Source organism: Ictidomys tridecemlineatus, chromosome 4 (genome assembly GCF_052094955.1).
Source record: "Ictidomys tridecemlineatus isolate mIctTri1 chromosome 4, mIctTri1.hap1, whole genome shotgun sequence".
NCBI classification, from domain to species: domain Eukaryota; kingdom Metazoa; phylum Chordata; class Mammalia; order Rodentia; family Sciuridae; genus Ictidomys; species Ictidomys tridecemlineatus.
The window spans coordinates 148,387,619-148,408,366 of record NC_135480.1 but is presented as its reverse complement, the minus strand read 5'-3'; the positions used below and the strand labels follow the sequence as shown (position 1 = coordinate 148,408,366).

Here is a 20,748-nt window from a genome sequence, read left to right as displayed (position 1 = left end):
GTGAGGGGGTAAAGCAAGGTTGAAATGTTTGATAATTTTGTGTGAGAGGTGAGATTTTAGGTGGAATTTGCATCAGACCCATCAAAATTTGTAGGTGGAAAGAAAACTCATATTACTAAGTATGTATATAAGTGGTCATATTTGTATACACTTTGTTTTGTTTAATCCTGACAACAATTCTGTGATGATGTTGATGCATTTTTATGCCTATTTCATGGGTACAGTTAAGACCAGATTGATAAGTAACCTGCCCCAAAACATTGAGCTGAAAAGAAATGGGCCTAAGATTTGAAATGATATCACTTTGTCTCCAGAGTCCAACCATTATGTCATGGAAGAGAGAAACTCCTGGGGACTGGAGAAGGGAAAATACTGAGGAAAATTGCAGAATAAAAATAATAATGACAGGATAGAAATCCTTTTGGGGAACAGTGGAAAACTAGGTTGGCGATAAATACATTGATTTGGAAATTCTTACAGAACAGCTAGGCTTGTGCAAAAAGTGAGGAGCTTTTCTGTAGGGGAGAGATGCTAATAAAATGCTTATGAACTATTAGCTTAGTATCAATAGTTGAAGGGATTGGGGAAGGAAGAACCCATATAAAAAGACCAGCGAGGCTGCAGTTATCTCAAGAGTTAGGTTGGTATTGATGAAAAATCATCTCACCCCCATCAGAATGGCAATGATGAAAAAGACAAAAAATTAAATGCTGGCAAGGATGTGAAGAAAAATAACATTTACACATTGTATTTGGGAATGTAAATTATATCCAGAAGAGTATGGAGGGTCCTGAAATAACTAGAAGTGGATCTACCACATGATCCAGCTATTCTAAAAGAATAAAATCCAAAGGAAATGAGATCAGCATACCGAAGACATTTCCAATCCAATGTTGACTGAGGCCTAATTTATAACAGCCAAGATAAAACACTAACCTATGTTGCCACTGACTGATGAATGGACACACAGTGGAATATTTTTCCACCATAAAGATGAAGGAAATTCTATAATTTGTAGGAAACTGGATGGGACTGGAAGATAGTATCTTAAGTGAAATAAGTCAGACATAGCAAGACAAGTACCACATGTTCTCTCTAATATATGAAAGCTAAAAATAAACATGTCTATCTACATGCAGAATACTGACTAGTAGATTCTTGCAAGATGGTGGGGAAGGATAAAGAAACATTGGATAACTAGTACCAAAACACATTTAGATAGAAGGAATAAATTCTGTTCTCTTGTATCACTGTAATGACTATAGCTCACAATACTGCACTTGTATTTATTATGAGGATCTAGAAGAGAGCATTTCTAAGACTCCAAACATAAAGAAATGACATGGTGAGGGAAACAAATTATTATCCCAATTTGATCAGAGCACTCTATGTGCATGTGTTGACATATTACACTGTACCCCATTAGTATGTTTTTTTAATTTTATTTTTTTTTTTCATTTTTAAATAAAAGTTTTATTTCACTGAATATACATACACAATTACATGATTTTGCTTAGGAAAATTCTCACACTCTTGAGTTCCAACAGTTTTACATCATCCACACAATAAGAGCAGCCGAACAATCATAAATACATTTGTTGACACATGGAGTCTACTAATGGCATGTAATAGTAGAGGTAAATATGTGGTAACTCCAGACAAGTGCTCAGAAGAGAGCCCAGATGCTTGTGAAGTGTAGCTGTCTTTCACAGTGAGGATCCGTCAATTGTGTCCTATCACTTTGGAGGCTTTGGCCTCCAAGAAGCCAGAGCCTGGGTCATAGGCCCACACTGAATGCAGGCTGTGGCCCAGCCTGCCCATTCTTGCTCTTGCCATCCATCTGGCAGATACCTGGAGATGATTTTTTGAAAAGTATAGCGGAAGTCTCGGTTCCTATAGGCATAGACCATGGGATTGATAACTGAATTGTCATGTGACAGGAGAATGGCCATGTTCATTGCCCACTTGGGCTTGTCCTTAGCCTGGGCGGGCTGAAAAAGAGTGAAACAGTTGATGACATGTACTGGTAGCCAACACAGAGCAAAGATCCCCACAGTCATAGCCAGGGACTTGGAGACATGGATCTCCCGCTGGAGGGTAGTCCTGGAGTGGTCCATCGGCTCCATGCGCTACAGCTACCTGCAGGCCACCAGGAAGATCTTGATGTAGATCACCAGCATGATAAGCAGTAGGAGGCAGGACACATCCAAAGAAGTTGAAGTAGCTCATGGGGACCACATTCTCAAAGAGACACTTCACAAGGCAGCAGCTTTCATTCATGGTTCCATCCCAGGGATCTGTGCAGTTGTTGGTGGCACTGTCTTTACTGTTCCACCCCAGAATGGAGACAATCCAATGCCAAAAGCAAGAACCCAGAGCACAGCGAGGACTCCTCTTGCTCAGGTCCCGGTGATCAAACTCTTATACCTGAGCGGGACGCGGATGGCCAGATACCTGTCGATGGCCACCGCCAGGAGGCTGAAGATAGAACTTTGAGTGAGCACAAGCACAAAGCAGGCGAGAAAGAGGCAGCTGTGGAAGTCAGTGCAGAAGCGCAGGCTGATGGTGATGGCAAAGGGGATGGTGAACAGCCCCACAGCCATGTCGGCTGCCGCCAGGGACACCAGAAAGTAGTTGGTGGTAGTCTGCAGCGTGTTTCACAGGCACACCAGCATGTTCCCCGCCACCGACAGCGCAGCGACAGCGAGTTCCAGCGCCACATTAGTGCGTCCAGAGTCTCCAGCGGCAATGACCCGCCAGCCGGCCCCAGGTGTCTCCTACCAGGGTCCTGCTGCACTGCTGGAGCACCAGACCGCGCCTTCTCTAGCCATGTCCTGCCTCCTCTAGCCGCGTCCTGTTCTTTTTAGATACACATGAAAATAGAGAATATTTTGACATATTTATGCAAACATGGGTCCATGTTATTCTAATTAGGTTCTCAGTCTTGTGCTTGTACATGATGTGGAGATTCATTGTGCTGCTATGAATCTCCACATATATGTATGTAGGAAATATATACATGTATATATGTATGTAGGAAAATGGCAGAAATCTTCTATGGATTATCTGTGATTTCCTTCTATGGCAGAGCTTTCTGAGGAGAAATCAGAATGTACCAGTCTTATTTATAGTCTATTGAGAAGCCAGCTGTCAGATTGTAATTTCTGAGACAACTGCCTCTTTTACCCAAGTTAATATATGACTATACCTAGGGTCTTCATTTACCTTTTCCCAATCACCTCACTCTAAAGCAGGATTACAAACTCAAGTGCTGTCCCTGAGGAGGAAGGCAAAATAAGTGTGGAGAGTAGACAGGTGAAGTATAATATGAAGACTGGTAGTTATAGCAAAATGAGATGTCCCACCTATAGGAAATTCAAATTCAAGCTTTCACAATACTGTACTAGCTACATCAAATCTGTCTAAAAGCTTGAATTTATAAATCGTTGGTTCTGAAATAGTTAAAAATCACTGTGCTGGGGTGTTCAGAGATTGACAATATATGGTTCCTGCTCACATTTTAGCACTGAACACTACAGTTTATATCACTTACTTCCTTCACTTGCAGTATTTACCAAAAAACACTAAAAGAAAAACAAGGAAGTGGCCAAGTCCTTCAGGGGTGAATTAATTGTGAAGTTATTGTGCTTAAGGGTGAGGATCTCTCACTTGCACAGAACTTTCCTAAGCTCTAGGTCCTTTGCATTTATTTATTTGTTTTTGTATATTTTGCAAAAGTAACTGCAATTAGTGAATATCTATTTTGTGTTCTCTGACTTTTAAAATTTGTAAATTTGTTTTAATACAAAAAAAATGTTAACACCCCCCAAAACAAACAAAAACAAGGGGGAGGGGGAAAAAGGGGAGAGAATTGAACAACAGCAGAGGAGGTAGAGAGGGAAGATGGGAGGGGAGGGGAGGGGAGGGGGGATAGTAGGGGATAGGAAAGGTAGCAGAATACAACAGTCACTAATATGCCATTATGTAAAAATGTGAGTATGTAACAGAAGTGAGTCTGCATTATGTATTTGGGGAGTTCAAAACCCAATTGAGTCAAATGTATGAAAGATGATATATCATGAGCTCTGTAATGTTTTGAACAATCAATAAAAAAATGGAAAAAAAATAAATAAAACAACAACAAATAGCCTAATCAATAAATGGACTAAGCAACAATTAATATGTTAATAAAAAATTTAAATCTCTCTCTCAACCCCCCTCAGGCCCTTTGAATAGATTATGTTTTCTATAAATAGCAGAAAATACTAAAGCAATGACTCATATGGGCCAATAGGATAAACATCCAACTCTGTTCACCTTCTGAATGATGCCCACAGAACCCTCCCTCTTTTCCAACCAGCCATGCTTACCATGTAAAATTTTCTCCTGATTCTCTCTATCTCATGAAGTAGAACTGCTTCAGTTTCTTTTCTCAATGTCTTTTCAGGCAAGAAAAAACAGAAACAAGAAGGCTTAGTGCTTGAATAGAAAAAGCAAAAGATTTTCCAGGAACCTGCACATTTGTGTTAGATAGAACAGTGTCAAACGAACCCTGATGCCTGCAAGAGATCTTAGGAAATCATGACCGGCACTTAACAGCCTCAAGAGTCAAAGGTTTTTCACCTTCAGTCATTATTTCAAAAACATTGATCTGTGTCTATTAGGCTTCACACTCATGTTTAACTCCAACTGGAGCTGGACTCAAGGAACAGAGTTGCCAAGGATCAGGGGTTTTCAAATCCAGTAGACATGGTTTGGTATCCCATTTCTAGCACTTCCCACTTGTATGCATGGGTTGTTTACCTTTTCTTCTTAAAAAGGTTTCTGATTGTGTGTTTGTTTTATTGTATAAAGACATGAAATATGTTTTATTTGTGCCTAAACAGATTAAGAATCCTGCATTTTTCTGTTACTATTAATAGTCACAAACCCATATTCTACACACATGCTGGACAAAGTATGTGACTAAACTCATTTATTTTTTTTCTCTCTGTAAAATGGGAAGCTGGCCACTTTGGACAGTTGTGGGGAATGCATAAAAGTATCCAAGAAAATAAAAATTAAAACGTTCCTGGAAATTTACATTTATCAACAAGCAATTCCTTTGGAAGACAGCCTTACAAATGGATTAGTTTTGCAGGGACTCTTAAACCCTTCTTCCCACCAAATACTTTTTTTTTAGACCTCTATTTTATTTATTTTTATGTGGTGCTGAGGATTGAAACCAGTGCCCCACATGTACTAGGCAAGCACTCTACTGCTGAGCCACAATCCCAACCACCCAAATATTTAAATTTTTTTTTTTTTAGCTTTAGGTGGACACAATGTCTTTATTTTATTATTATGTGGTGCTTAGGATCGAACCTGGTGCCTCAGAGACGCCTCTACCAAAATGCTTGTCTTAGTGCAACACTATTTTAAAAAAGCAATGCCTCTAACTGTTCCACATTTTCATCAGGTATGAATTGAGTAATTATACAGTGTGTAACATTTTAGCAATGCTGACTGGACTGTGTTGAAACATTATAAATTAGAATTATTTTAGTCCATAGCTGTAACTGAGTTAATTTGAGTAGGAATGTGAGCAAACAAATTATTGGAAAAAATCAACCTAATTGCAGTTGAAAGTTCCCTGTTGATTAATGAGCATATTACCTGAAATTTTGGTGAAGTTTTTAAAAGATAAAGGGTGTCAAAATTACCTCTGATCAAATACAACAAACATAATCTACAATTAAAAATATATAACTATATAATTTTGGTGCTATAACATGTTACCACGCTAGTTTTTTAGTAATGTATAATGCCACTGCTTTCGCTTTCATTTTTTTTCTCTCTCTCCCTCTTCCTCTCCCCTCCAATGTATTAGGATACAGAATATAATATCACATTACAATATTTGGGTAGGTGATTACAATCAAACCATCTCCCAGACAAAAAGGCAAGTGAAATGGAGAAAGTACGTGATAAATTTAAGACATTATTGCACAAGCCTATAATGGTGTGTTTTAACCAGATTTCACAGTAAAAGTCATCCACTTTTTCCTCCTGTCAACAATTTATCGATTCATGCATTATGGGTTTTATGAATTGATATGCCACACACTACATGATTAAATCTAACTATAATCGTGTTTAGGCAAGAAGGTAACTTTACAAATGTTCATGTTGGAAAACTTTGGGTTGTAAGAAGATAGGTGATTTCAACATTATTTGGCAATGTAACTCAGTGCAATGGCCATTCCTTGCTCCACAATAAAGGAAAGTCTGTGAATACAGAATAACATTAGTATGCAAAATACTTTGAGGGTAAGAAAAGAAAAGAAAAGTTCAATTGTAAAAAGGCCCAGGGAAAAAGGATGGAGTAGAGGAGGAAAGATGGGGAGAGTGTACAAGAGCTGAGTAGATTCCATGGAGGTGGGTAGGGAAAAGGTGGAGCTGGGACCATTGGCTCAAGAGCTGAGCTAGAGTCCAGAGAACATAAAAGCCTAGTTGAGCCAAGTAGGAAAAGCAGGCTGAAACCAAGGAAGCCATACAGATTCAGGTCTGTGGGTGAGATCTGCTGCAGAGAAAAGCTTCCAGTTCAGGAGAGTAAAGGCCCAGATGTCTCCCCTGTTCCTCCTAGGAGTCTGGCTGCTGCTGAGCCAATCTCCCACAAAGGTTGCATCAGGATGATGAGAGAAAGTTATTTGGTTTTGTGATCACTGATTATTCCATGAAAAGATGCTGCTTTGCTGGAAAGCCGCTCTGAAAATGTCAATGGGACTGCAGAGTCTGAAGGATCTGCAGGTAAGAGCTTGTTTCCCCAGAGCCTTTTGACACTTTCCATTGGTTGCTCTGGGGCTGCCAACTTAGTGGAATGGGGGTCTCCAAGCTGGGTTGGATACCACACTGGCTACCAGAGCTCAGCCTTGACTCCAGGTGTTTTTTGCCCAAAGCTTGAAACTTTACTTGGTAACTTGCTTTTATTGAAAACCTCACTGGGAATCTTGCCAGAGGGAAAGGAAATGTAGGAAGTGCGCAGGCGCGCGCGCGCGCGCGCGCGCGCGCACACACACACACACACACACACACACACAAGCTCATCCAGGAGACACCTGGTGTTCTTCCCACCTGGCTGCCAGGTCAATGGTGAGGAGAAATGGGGAAGCCACAGAAGAAAGACAGGCGCATTCCTGGACCCCAGAGGAAAAGCTGAGCAGGCCAGATGGCAGGCATGATGGTACCTGGTCCCTAAATGGAGCATCCCTGATTGAAAGGGAAGGGGGCAAAACGTGAGCTGGTGAGCTAGTTGTCAAGCTTGTTTCTGTGCCAAAAGGCACATGGCAGCACCCTGAGATGTCTGTCCAGGTACTGAAAAGTGAGACAGGAAACAGATTTAGTGACCATCCTCCTTATGAAAAAAATCTGGCAGGGGCCTGTGCCATGGAGAATACCTTCACCAGCTTTTAATGCAACTTGTAAAAGGAACCTGGCTTCCCCATCTTTTGGGATTGGATCTTGTAGTTCTACTGTGACAGAGGTGATGGAAGAGAAACAAGTGAGTAGATGAATAAAGGAAAAACTGAAGGACACCAGGAACCAGATAAGCTTGCCTTTTAGATCATGAGAGCTGAAGACCTTATTGCTGCTTTCTAGATTTAGAAAGTATAATGGAGCTTTTTTTAAAAAAGCAAGATCTCAGACATGAGTGCAGTTCCAATGTGGATTGATTCTTTAAAATATGTTTCTTAGTTCTAAAGTACTTAGAAAGATGGTTTGGAAACCAAGTTAAAGAAGCCATGGAAACTCACAGAGGCATAAGATAATCAGTGTAATGGGTTTTATTAAATTCAGTAAGCTCAATTACAAATAATTAAGTTTTTTGCATTTCATATGGTGTATGAAATTTATGACAAACCACCAGTAAGTTTTACAGGTTATCTGCATATGTTGTACACAAGTGATCCTCATTCAGAATCATTGTGCACAATAAATATATTTACTTTATGGGATATAAAGTATGACTATAAAGTTATGTAGTTTTCTACATTGTTTGTCAGAGATTGATTTTATGCCTTCATTCCATAGTTCTTGTGTAAAAGTAATAAAAGATTATCAGAGTCTGTGAATTAACTAACTCAAACCAGGGAAGGCTAGATTGCATTGCCTTTGCTTTTTGTTAGGTGGCATTCTTTTAACCCATTTCTCTCTTTAATATCAAAGTCTTTTTTTTGTGGAGAAGAATAATTCCCAAAGATATGTGTGAGGGAAATCACAGACATATACTAGGTTGATTACATCGGAGTTTTTGGAAATCCCTCCTTTTAAACTTTATTCTGAAGCAATACTTTGTCATTATGAAACATTTGATAGATTAATGTTACTACAATCCTTTTAAAGAGTTATTTTTGTAATTCATAATTTTCTTAACAATCGAGAAAATTACTCAGGAAAATAAACAAAATCAAGCAGGGCCCAATGGCACATGCCTGCAGTACCAGTAGCTCAGAAGGATGAGGCAGGGGGAACACAAGTTCAAATCCAGACTAGTAAATTAGACCCAGTTTCAAAATAAAAATAAAATAATAAAATAAAAAGGACTGTGGATGTGACTCAGTGTTTGAGCACTCTTGTTTTTAATCCCCAGTACGTTCCCCAAAATCCATCTGTGTCAAAATTAGTGATTTCAATGACCAACATGACATCCGACACAAGAAAGATCAAAATCAAATACTGAAAATATCTTGATAAAAGCAAAGAAGGAATGATGAGGAAGAGAGGTGACATTGGGCCAACGTGGAGTAAAATAGAACCTTGGCAAGATTATAGTACTTTTATCTGCCCAATTATAAGGAAAGTAGATTGCTTAGCTATCAGGATACTTGCTACTTCTGTTTTAATGTTTAATTGTATTGAAGAAATGCCTTCTTTTTGTCTATTCTTATGTTTACAGTTTTTCTGATGCTCCTTGACATCAATGTTTACCTCCCCAAACATTTTTTAACTTAATAGATATCAATCCATCCTCCCTCAACAAAGATGCATGTGCCTTCACATAAGATGCCACAGCAGCTGAGGGCAACAACACCTTCTGAGAGGAAGCTGTCATCATTAGACCTACAGCAACATGAACCTGTAATAGAGGACTCAAAGCCTATTCCTGAGGAGTTGGAGTATATCTTTCACAATAGACAAGGGGAAGCAGAAGACAACAGCCCTTCAGAACCAGAATACTTAGTTGGAATTCTCATTCCCCCAAAGTTTATTTAATAATGTGGACGTGTTAATACATTGTTCTAGAAACTATTGTACCAGAAGATCTATGGTTAAATATTGTGGAGATGAAGCTAACAGTGCAGACATTACCTGTTGTTCACATGCATTCTTTATGATATTTTTAACTGATCCTCTTTCTGGCTGCATGATTATTAGAATATGAGAAGTTAATATTAACTAATTAATATTAATATTTGGATTTTTCATTTGATGTGAAAGATAAAATTCCTTGCATGATTTCTGTTAATAATACTTCTTACCCATCAACTGCTTATAAATACTTCTTATATTAGAAAAGTCTTTTTCCTCTTTTAACATATGATTGCATTGTTGGTTCTTGTGCCATTATTTAAAATTTCATTTCAATCTTTATCACTTTACTCAAACATAACTCAATTTAATGCAATGCCTAACAGTGATTACATAAAATAGACCAAAATTCTTATATTGGCATTAATCCTTTGATTAAATATGCCTAAAATTATAAAACTTTGGCTTTCTTAATTTTGAAATATTTTTGTGTCTTACTGAATCATTCATTGCAAGCAATCAGTTTGGACCTTCTCTCAATTTTATTTAGTTAAGGATATACAAACTAAGGTCATACTCCTAGGTAAAGGTTTTGAGAGACAAAACAATTTAAAAAGCAAATGATTTTTAAAGGAGAAAAATGAATGGACATATAATAAGAAGATAAACAACTCAGTGTCCTTTATATTACAGAATCCAACTTAGTAAGGAAATACACTTTGTATTTAATGTTTTGGAGTTTATAAACCATTCCTGTGAGCAAAACAATTGTATAATAATATGAAAACTTGTTAGAAAAGTAACAGCTGTCATCTTAGTATTTGGCCAGTTCCTTCAAATTGACTATACATGCAACTTAGGCAGCATTTAAATGGCAGGGTAATATCTTCCTTCAAATATCTGTAATCGAAATTTAAAGGGATTAAAACAGAAATTTTTATATTTCATAAATGATTATAACAAAAGCTCTAGTATTTATTAAATCCTCACCAAAGCCACTTTGCCCAGCTTCATAAATGTCTGTAAAACCTTGGAGACCATGAGCCACCTTGGACAAAGCCAGAAAGAGCACTGTCCAAAATGGAGCTTTTTACCTATATGAATGAGCACATTGCATAGGAAAACTATATACCAGAGAGCACAATGTGCCCACACCCAGATTCAGGAGTCTGCTCATCAACCTGTCCTGGTCCATGTCCCACATCTGGTCATCCACCAAATCCATGGAGGCAATGTTCCTGGAATCAGTGTGTATTTGCTGTTTCTGATGATCTGGCCATTTTTCATTTAATCTGGTCTCTTCAATCTCTTTTCTCCACTTTTTTTTAACCAAAAGTACTGAGCAGTCTTATTAACCATCCAAGTATAGTAGCATCTAGTAAGATTTGGAAAGAATTGGGATTGAAAAGTGAATAGATATTCAGCAGCTAACACTTTGAAAGAAGCCACTAAATACTCTTCACAAACACGTTTTTACAGAGCCAATAGAGTATTGACCCAGCAGTCCCAGAGCACTGAAGTAGAAAAGATTAAGCAATAAAAATAGCTACATTCAAAATATCAACACTTTAGAAAAAGATTAAAACATTTTCAGTTTCTCCCCTTTATCCCCTAAAAAACATCTTACAGTCTGGATCTACCTATACAGTCCTACACCAGCTTCTAGAATATTTGTCAAGAGGAAAAAATAAATAAAATGACACTGGTCAGTACTCTCTTTGGCTATTTAGGAAGGGGAAGGGAGAAAGTCAGTTCTCAGGACAAATTGGTCAGCTTCAGTCTCATCAGCAGGGTCTTTGGATTCTTTGCTCTTCTGCACTTCTTCAATGTGCTTATCCTTCTGTTGAAAATGCTCCAGCTTGGCAGCCACTTGTGCCTCTTGGTTCTCTTTGTTAGCCTCTGTTTGTGGGTCAGTTTCTCTTCCATTTTAATGAAGTGTTATTTTCTTCTGTTGCTTTCTGAAGCACTTCTTTCTCATGCTGTCATTTCTCAGCAAGCTGCTTCAAGACCTCAGTTTCATGGGACTTGCATCTTTCTTCTTCAGCTTCTAATTTCTTCTGAATTTCCTCCAGAGAAAGATACTTGTTCTTTGGAGGGGAAGGGGGGAAATCTGGGAAGGATTCTTTTGACTGAGGACTGAGAATCAGCTCAAACGTCTGGCCTGAGGCATGCTTCTCCAGTTCTTTCACCTGGAGATCAGAAGAAGCCATGGTGGATACAAGACAAGAGCCTGGCAGTGTGTTCTATACAATCCTCTGGTAATGAAAGCCCCATTCAATCCAAGCCATCTGGACACACTCTCCACACTTTGGTTATGTTCCACTACTTGAGTAATAAGTTCAAGTCAGAATGCAAATGGTAACTCATATGTGACCATGTCAATAGGGTGGCCATATAAAGCAAGTGGAGGCTGCACTGAACTGGACAGTTCTTATCCATCAACCACTTGTAAAGCAGCAAAAGAGAATCTGTGGTTAGCCATTTACTACTGAAGCCAGAATTAGACAGGCAGATAGGCAGGGGTCAGATCCAGAGACTGGAGGGATTGCAATGCCTCCTTCAGAGCCCTTCCTTCACCCTTATCAAGATAACCTGCCCCTGTTCCAACCTATCTTTAAGGTTGGAATGAAGCCACTATATACTCTTCACAAACATGTTTTCAGAGATTGTCCCTCTCTACAGGGAGTTGTTAATTATTCTCCCTTCCTGCCCATGTCACTCTATCTTGGCTCCTATAGCCCATCTGCTTCTTAACTTTTCTCCATCCCATCTTAGCATCTCCTGAGCCTAGGAAGGAGAGAGATAATTGGAAGAGATCAGGAGACCAAAGGAATCCTATGACATAAAAGAGGCACAATGCACTCACTTCTTGGGATACCAGGACACCAACTCTGGCACTCTTCTCCTCCCTGAGAGAAGTCTACACTACCTGTTATAAAGTAAACCCTGCTTTATATGCTTGCCTTAGCATGTTTCTCTAACGTTATACTTCAACATGTGAGGAAGCATAACTCATCACTGGTAATTGGCAGTATCATTACCAATAGTCAACCAGTTAGCATCCTTAATACATCCAGTGCTTGTGCTACTAAACTCTAGATAGGGAAGAAGGGTGGGAGGTAAAGAGAGGAGGCAGGGTGTTAGCAAGAATGGTGGAATGTGATGGACATCATTATCCAAAGTATGTGTATAAAGACATGAATTAGTGTGAACATACTTCATATACAACCAGAGATATGAAAAATTATGCTCTATATGTGTAATAAAAATTGTAATGCATTCCGTTGCCATTTATTTTTTTAAAAAAATCAATAAAAAAGTCTACCTAAATGCCATGAGAAACTTATCATATTAGTCCAATGCAGTTCCTACATAATAATTTTTGTTCATACACATGTATCAGTTTGGATGTTGTTCTGAATAACAGAACAGTTTAGTGTGTTCTGAATAACAGAACACACTAAAACAGTGGTTTAAACAATGCCAGTGGAATAAGCATCCAACACTGGTTAGCCTCTGTATGATGCAGGCAGGATCCTCCTGTCTTTACAAGTCAGCCATGCTTAGCATATAAGGCTCCTTCCTGATACTCTGCACCTATTGGACCCAAGAGAGCTGTCTCATCTCCCTTTTTCAGTGTCTGTTTTAGGCAGGTAAAGAGGGGGAAATAGGAATGGTTAGTTAGTAATGGCTCAGAAGGAAATGAAAAGACTCTGAAGTTGTGTTAATGTTGTATTAGCCAGAACTGTGTCACATGGACACTGCTGCCTACAAGAGATACTGAGAAATCATATTCAATGCTTGTGAGCTCAAGAGCTGAAGACAAGGGAGAAGGTTCTAGGAAAGCAGACTGGGAGTCAACCTATAGGGTTACACATGTTCTCTGTTCTCATACCAATAACACCTCATTGAAAGACAATAATTTTAATAATTTATCTTTGTCAGTAAATTATCTCCAAGTGGTAATGGACCAAGTGATACTCAGCAGGGAGGTGGGTTTTGGAATCCAGTAGACATGGGTAGGAATGGAAGAATATGCACTAACCAAATATAAATAGGGACAAAATTATTTTCCCTTTACAAAGTGCTTTGTTTCATTTGTTTTTATGGAAATCATTTTTTATGTTCAAATGATTAATCAAAAATTATTACATTCTAGTTTATAGAAAAATATAGTGGAAAGCAAGAGTTCCCCAATTTACTCTGAGTTCAACAAAATCAATAGTTTTCTCTGTTATTAAACTCCTACATTAGTGTGGTACATTTGCACCAATTTATGAACTTATATTGATGTATTTTTATTATTAAATCTACAGTTTAGGGGCTGGGGATGTGGCTCAAGTGGTAGCGCGCTCGCCTGGCATGCGTGGGGTGCTGGGTTCAATCCTCAGCATCACATAAAATAAAATAAAAATGTGCCCACCGAAAACTGAAAAATAAATATTAAAAAATTCTCTCTCTCTCTCTCTCTCTCTCTCTCTCTCTCTCTCTTTCTCTCTCTCTTCTCTCTCTCTCTGTCTTTAAAAAAAAAATCTACACTTTATGTTAGGTTTACTCTTTCTGTTGAACTTTATGGAGTTTTGATTCCTTGCTTGCAATCCATTTGGATGAACATTTTGAAGCAGAATTTCTGTATCATGTGGCCATAAGCCTTGTATTCTCAACTTGCTGAGGAATCTTACATTCCTACCAAGAATGAACAAGGCTTCCTGTTTCTCAGCATTCTTGACAACATTAGTTATTTCCCTTTGGAAACAATAGACATCCTAGTAAATGTGTAATGCTGCCTCATTATGCTTTCTTCTTCCTTTATTATTTTTAATTAACAAAACACAATTGTAGACATTTAGGAGGGTATAATGAGATGTTTTGACATATGTAGAATATATAGAATTGCTAAGACAATTTAATTAATGTGCCCATCATCTTGATTACCTGTACATTTTTGCAGTGAGGCACTTGAAGTTTACTCTCTTCCTTATTTTGAAAATACTCAAATATTATTATTATTATTATTGACTCTGGTCATCCTACTGTTCAACAGATCTCAAAATATTTTTTCTCCTCTCAGAAATTATATACTCTGATCAACAACTCTCCATTTTTTTCTATCTCAAGCTCCACTCCTAACCTTGGTACCTATCATTTTCAACTCATTCAGATTCCATGTATAAGTGAGATTATATGGAATTTGTCTTTCAGGGCCCACTTTATTTCACTTAAAACAATGTCTTCCAGGATAATTTCTTTTGTGGCAAATGACAGAATTTCCTTTTTTTGTCAGGCTAAGTAGTATTCCCTGGTATGTATGTGTGTGTGTGTGTGTGTGTGTGTGTGTACACACCACCTTTTTTTTATTCTTCCATTGATGGAAATATAGGTTGTTTCCACATCTTGGATCTTGTGAACAATGCTGCAATGAACATAAAAGTGCAGATACTACTTTTTTCCCCATCCTTTCCAACACTTTTTTGTCTTTTTGATTAAAGCAAATCTAAGGTCTCTAAGACATGGTATTCTCATTTTAATTTACCTTTTTGTTTTGTCTAGTGATGCCTGACATTTTTTTCTGTGCATGTTGACCATGTGTATACATTGTTTGAGAAATGTCTATTTAGATTCTATGCTGGTTTAAAAACAAGGTTGTTTATTTTCTTGCTATGGAGTTGTTCAAACTCCTTATGTGTTTTGGATGTTGACCCCTTATTGGATGGATGGTCTGCAAATGTCTTCTTCCATTCTGTGAGTTGCTTCTTCATCTCACTAATAGTTCCCCTTGTTGTGTAGAGCTGTTTTGTTTGATATCATTCATTTGTCTATTTTTCTTTTCTTGCCTAAGGTTTCAGTGTCATATTGAAAGAAATTGTTACTGAATCTATTTGTGGAGCTTTTCCTCAGTTCTTATTCTAAGCTCTTCAATCCATTTTCATTTAGCTTCTGCCTGTGGTAGGAAATAGAGTCTACTTTCATTCCTTCTCAGTGGACAGCCACTTCCCCAGCACTATTTGTTGAAGAGACAGTTCCCTTCCCATTTGGTGTTCCTAGTACCTTTGTTGAAAATCAATTGACCATAAATGAATATGCTTCTGTTTGGGCTTTCAATTCTCTTCCAGGAGTCAATGTGTCTGTTTCCAGACAGTACAGTACAGTACTCTGTTGATTATAACTGCTTTAAAATGTGCTTTGATGTTTGAAGTATGATGCCTACAAATTTGTTCTTCTTTCTTAGGATTGTTTTGGCTATCTGGTGTCTTCAGTGGCTCAATTAAAAAACCAATGACCTTAAAAAACAATGAGCTTTTCCCATTTTTCTGAAAAATGGCATTAAATATTTGATCAAGATTCCTTTGGATCTGTTGATCACTTTGGGTAGAATAGACATTTTTGTAGTGTTTGTAAACGGTTTTATATTTCTCTTCCATATTTTTTAGTTTTTGTATTATAATTATACAGAATGGTGGGATTCATTGTTACATATTTGGACCTGTAAATGTTTTAACAATATAATTTGGCCAATATCATTCCACAATATTTCTCCTTTTTTATCCCCTCCTACATCCACTCTGCTCCCTTTCTTCCACTCTACTTGTCTTCCTTCACTTTTCATAAGACCCACTCTTGCCTTTCTTATATTTTTTACTCTCTAGTTTTCACATATAAGAGAAAGCATATGACCTTTAACTTTCTGAATTTGGCTTATTAATGTTCTTATGTTCCATCCATTCTCAGTCAGTCATAAATTTTATTCCTTTTGGTGGCTGAATAAAACTGCCTTGTGTGTATATACCACATTTTCTTTTCCCATTCATCCCCTGGAGGACACCTAGAGGGCTTTCATAGTTTGCCGATTAATTGTGATACTATAAACATGGGTATGCATGTATCGTTGTAGTATATTGACTCTAATTCTTCAGGATAAATACTGAGGAGTGGTATAGCTGGGTCATAAGGTAGTGCTATTCCTGGTCTTTTCAGCAAACTTCATACTGATTTCCAAAATGGTTGTGGTAATTTACAGTCCTCCCAGCATTATAAGTGTTCCCTTTTCTTCACAAAATCTCCAGCATTTATTATTGTTTGTGTTCTTGATGGCTGCCATTCTAAGTGGAGTGAGGTAGATATCAGTGTGGTTTTGATTTTATAGAATAGACATTTGAAGTATGTTAATTTTCCCAACCTGCGAAGGTAGATTGTCTTTCCATTTATCTGTGTTTTCTTCAATTTTATCAGTGTTTTATTTAAGCTCTATTTACACTTCAGAAGTTCACTTTATTTTATTTTTGTTGCTATTATAGAATTCTTTTTCAAATTATCTTCCCAGGAGGAGATCCAACATGGTGGCCGGCGAGGAAGCAACGATTCTAACGTCTCCACTTTAACCGGATAAGAAAGACCCATCGGAACAGCCGCAGCCTACCTACGGAGGAACTTCTAGCATAATTCCCTGAAGAAGAGAGCTGCCATGAACTGGTAGGTTTATTGGAAGTGACAGTTTGTCCCAGAGACGTGGATCTTGGACGGCACAGAAATCTAGCCCCACAGACATCAGCCGCTCCAGCAAGCGGCCCCACCGGGAGGTTTAGCTCTCGCTCTGGGAGGAGCCGCATCACCTGCCCGGTTCCTAACCACGCGGCCACAGCTATCCGACTAGACAGGTAGACCCGCGGCGGGTGCAGAAATCATCTTCTGTAAACAGCAGCCGTTTTTGCAAGCGGCGGACACCCGGAGCGGCTTGGCCCGCCCCGCCCGAACCGGAATTCTGCCTCCGCCATCAGGGCTCCCCCTGGGAGGCCTAGGGCCTGCTCTGGGAGCAGCCGCATCACCCACCCGGTCTCTAACTACGCGGTCACAGCCACAGGGCTAGACAGGTGGCCCCTCCGGCGGGCGCAGAGGTCCAATCCCACAACCACCAGCAGCTTCTGAAAGCGGCGGCGGCCCGGAGTGGAGTGGCAGTCCAAACCAGCAGACGCCTCCGCCATATCGGCTCTCCCAGGAGGCCCTGCTCTCGCTCGGCGAACAGCCAAACCACCCGCTCGGATCTTAACCACGCAGACACAGCTACCCCGCTCTTCACGTGGCTCCCGGTGGCCCGACTCAGCTAGAAGGGTCCCCGAATGGCCCCGTACATGGCCTTGCCCTCTGGGCTCTGCTAATAGCCCCGCACACCTGGCGAACAACCGGGAAACTTCAAAATCTCTCTGTGGGCGTGACCGCAAGGACCAAAGGACTCTCGACACCCAACTCCCCTTACTGCCAGAGTCAGGCAGACCTGAGACCCACCAACAGAACAAGCCTAGAGGCCTGCCAGCATGGTAGATACGCCACTCCATTTGGAGTAGGGGGGCAGAGCAGAGCAGCCGCCTGCATCCGGATCAGGCCCAACGACTCGAGGGGGTGATAGTCATATCGCCACAATTGGAGGGGGGGCAGAGCAGAGCTCCCACCCGCTCCCGCGGGTGGGCAGACCTGCGAAAAACCGGCAGAGCAGGCCTAGAGGCCTGCCAGTGCGGTATTGAGATCACCCCAACTAGAGAAGGAGCACAACCACTACCCGCCCTGCAAGGGAGATTTTTCAACTATACAAGAGCAATATAAATAATTAGGGGGAAAAACTCATAATCACAACAGTTTCACCAAGCAGAAAGAAACGTGAGCAGCATGAAAAGACAAGGAAAGAAAGGACCACAAGCAATGCAGGTCAACTCAACTTTCGAAGAGGTAATAGCTGCAACAGATGGAATGTCTGATAAAGAGTTCAGGATATATATGCTTCAGATGATCTGGAGTCTCAAGGAAGACATGAGACAGCAAAATCAGACAATGAAAGACCACATTGACAAACAAATCCAGGAAGTAAAAGATCAATTTCACAGGGAGATAGAGGTAATAAAAAACAAACAAATAGAAATCCTAGAAATGCAGGAAACAATAAACCAACTTAAAAACTCAATTGAGAATACTACCAGCAGAGTGGATCACTTAGAAGAGAGAACATCAGACAATGAAGACAAAGTATTTCAACTGGAAAAGAACATAGACAGCTCAACAAGTCTGCTAAGAAACCATGAGCAGAACATCCAAGAATTATGGGACAATATCAAAAGACCAAATTTAAGAGTCATTGGGATACAAGAAGGCACAGAGCTCCATACCAAAGGAATAAACAGTCTATTCAGTGAAATAATACGAGAAAACTTCCCAGACTTGAAGAATGAGACAGAATCCCAAATCCTAGAAGCCTACAGGACGCCGAATGTGCAAAATCATAAGAGATCCACACCTAGACACATTATAATGAAGATGTCCAACATACAGAATAAGGAGAGAATTTTAAAAGCTACAAGAGAAAGAAAGCAGATTACATTTAGGGGCAAACCAATCAGGATAACAGCTGATCTCTCAACACAGACTCTGAAAGCTAGAAGATCCTGGAATAACATATTTCAAACACTGAAAGAAAATGGGTTCCAACCAAGAATCGTGTATCCGGCGAAATTAAGCTTCAGGATAGAAGATGAAATTAAAACCTTCCATGATAAACAAAAGTTAAAAGAATTTGCAGCTAGAAAACCATCTCTTCAAAAAATCCTTTGCAAAACATTACAGGAAGAGGAAATGGACAATAACATTGAAAACCAACAATGGGAGGTAGGACAGTAAAGGGGGGAAAGTAGTCAAAGAGAATAACAAATCAGTTTTAGTAACATCAATAAACAAATATGGCTAGAAGAACAAACCAGATCTCAATAATAACCCTAAATGTTAATGGCTTAAACTCACCAATTAAGAGACACAGGCTAGTAGAATGGATCACAAAACAAGACCCAACAATATGCTGCCTACAGGAGACGCATCTGATAGGAAAAGATATTCATAGACTGAAGGTGAAAGGTTGGGAAAAATCATACCACTCATATGGACTGCGGAAACAAGCAGGAGTGTCCATACTCATATCTAATAAAATAGATTTCAAGCCAAAGTTAATTAAAAGGGATAAAGAAGGACACTTCATACTGCTCAAGGGAACCATATACCAACAAGACATAACAATCATAAATATATATGCCCCAAATAATGGTGCAGCTGTGTTCATCAAGCAAACTCTTCTCAAGTTCAAGAGTCTAATAGATCACCATACAATAATCATGGGAAACTTCAACACACCTCTCTCACCACTGGACAGATCTTACAAACAAAAGTTAAATAAGGAAACTATAGAACTCAATAACACAATTAACAACCTAGACTTAATTGACATATCACCCAACATGAAGTAGTTATACCTTTTTCTCAGCAGCACATGGAACCTTCTCAAAAATAGACCACATATTATGTCACAGGGCAACTCTTAGACAATATAAAGGGGTAGAGATAATACCATGCATCTTATCTGATCATAATGGAATAAAACTGAAAATCAATGATAAAAGAAGGAAGGAATCATCAAGCATCACTTGGAGAATGAACAATAGGATGCTGAATGATCAATGGGTTTCAGAAGACATCAAGGAGGAAATTAAAAACTTCCTAGAGTTAAATGAAAACACAGACACAACATATCGGAATCTATGGGACACATTGAAAGCAGTTCTATGAGGAAAATTCATCGCTTGGAATTCATTCCTCAAAAAAAGAAAAAACCAACAAATAAATGATCTCTTACTTCATCTCAAAATCCTAGAAAAAGAAGAGCAAAACAATAGCAAAAGAAGTAGAAGGCAAGAAATAATTAAAATCAGAGCTGAAATTAATGAAATTGAAACAAAAGAAACAATTGAAAAAATTGACAAAACCAAAAGTTGGTTCTTTGAAAAAATAAATAAAATCGACAGGCCCTTAGCCAGGCTAACGAAGAGAAGAAGAGAGAGAACTCAAATGACTAACATACGGGATGAAAAAGGCAATATCACAACAGACACTTCAGAAATACAGAAGATAATCAGAAATTATTTTGAATCCTTATACTCCAATAAAATAGAAGATAGTGAAGGCATAGATAAATTCCTTAAGTCTTATGATCTGCCCAGATTGAGTCAGGAGGATATAGACAACCTAAACAGACCAATAACAATAGAGGAAATAGAAGAAACCATCAAAAGATTACCAACTAAGAAAAGCCCAGGACCGGATGGGTATACAGCAGAGTTTTACAAAACCTTTAAAGAGGAACTAACACCAATACTTTTCAAGCTATTTCAGGAAATAGAAAAAGAGGGAGAACTTCCAAATTCATTCTACGAGGCCAACATCACCCTGATTCCTAAACCAGACAAAGACACTTCAAAGAAAGAAAACTACAGACCAATATCTCTAATGAACCTTGACGCAAAAATCCTCAATAAAATTCTGGCGAATCGGATTCAAATATATATCAAAAAAATTATACACCATGATCAAGTAGGATTCATCCCTGGGATGTAAGGCTGGTTCAATATACGGAAATCAATAAATGTTATTCAC

General features: G+C 38.9%; 2 pseudogenes; both read right to left on the bottom strand.

Moving 5' to 3' along the window:
• Positions 1 to 1,777: 1,777 nt before the first annotated feature.
• Positions 1,778 to 10,513, bottom strand: LOC101961513 (adenosine receptor A2b pseudogene; annotated as a pseudogene).
• Positions 10,514 to 11,014: 501 nt separating this feature from the next.
• Positions 11,015 to 11,498, bottom strand: LOC144376708 (stathmin pseudogene; annotated as a pseudogene).
• Between the last annotated feature and the right edge of the window lie 9,250 nt (positions 11,499 to 20,748).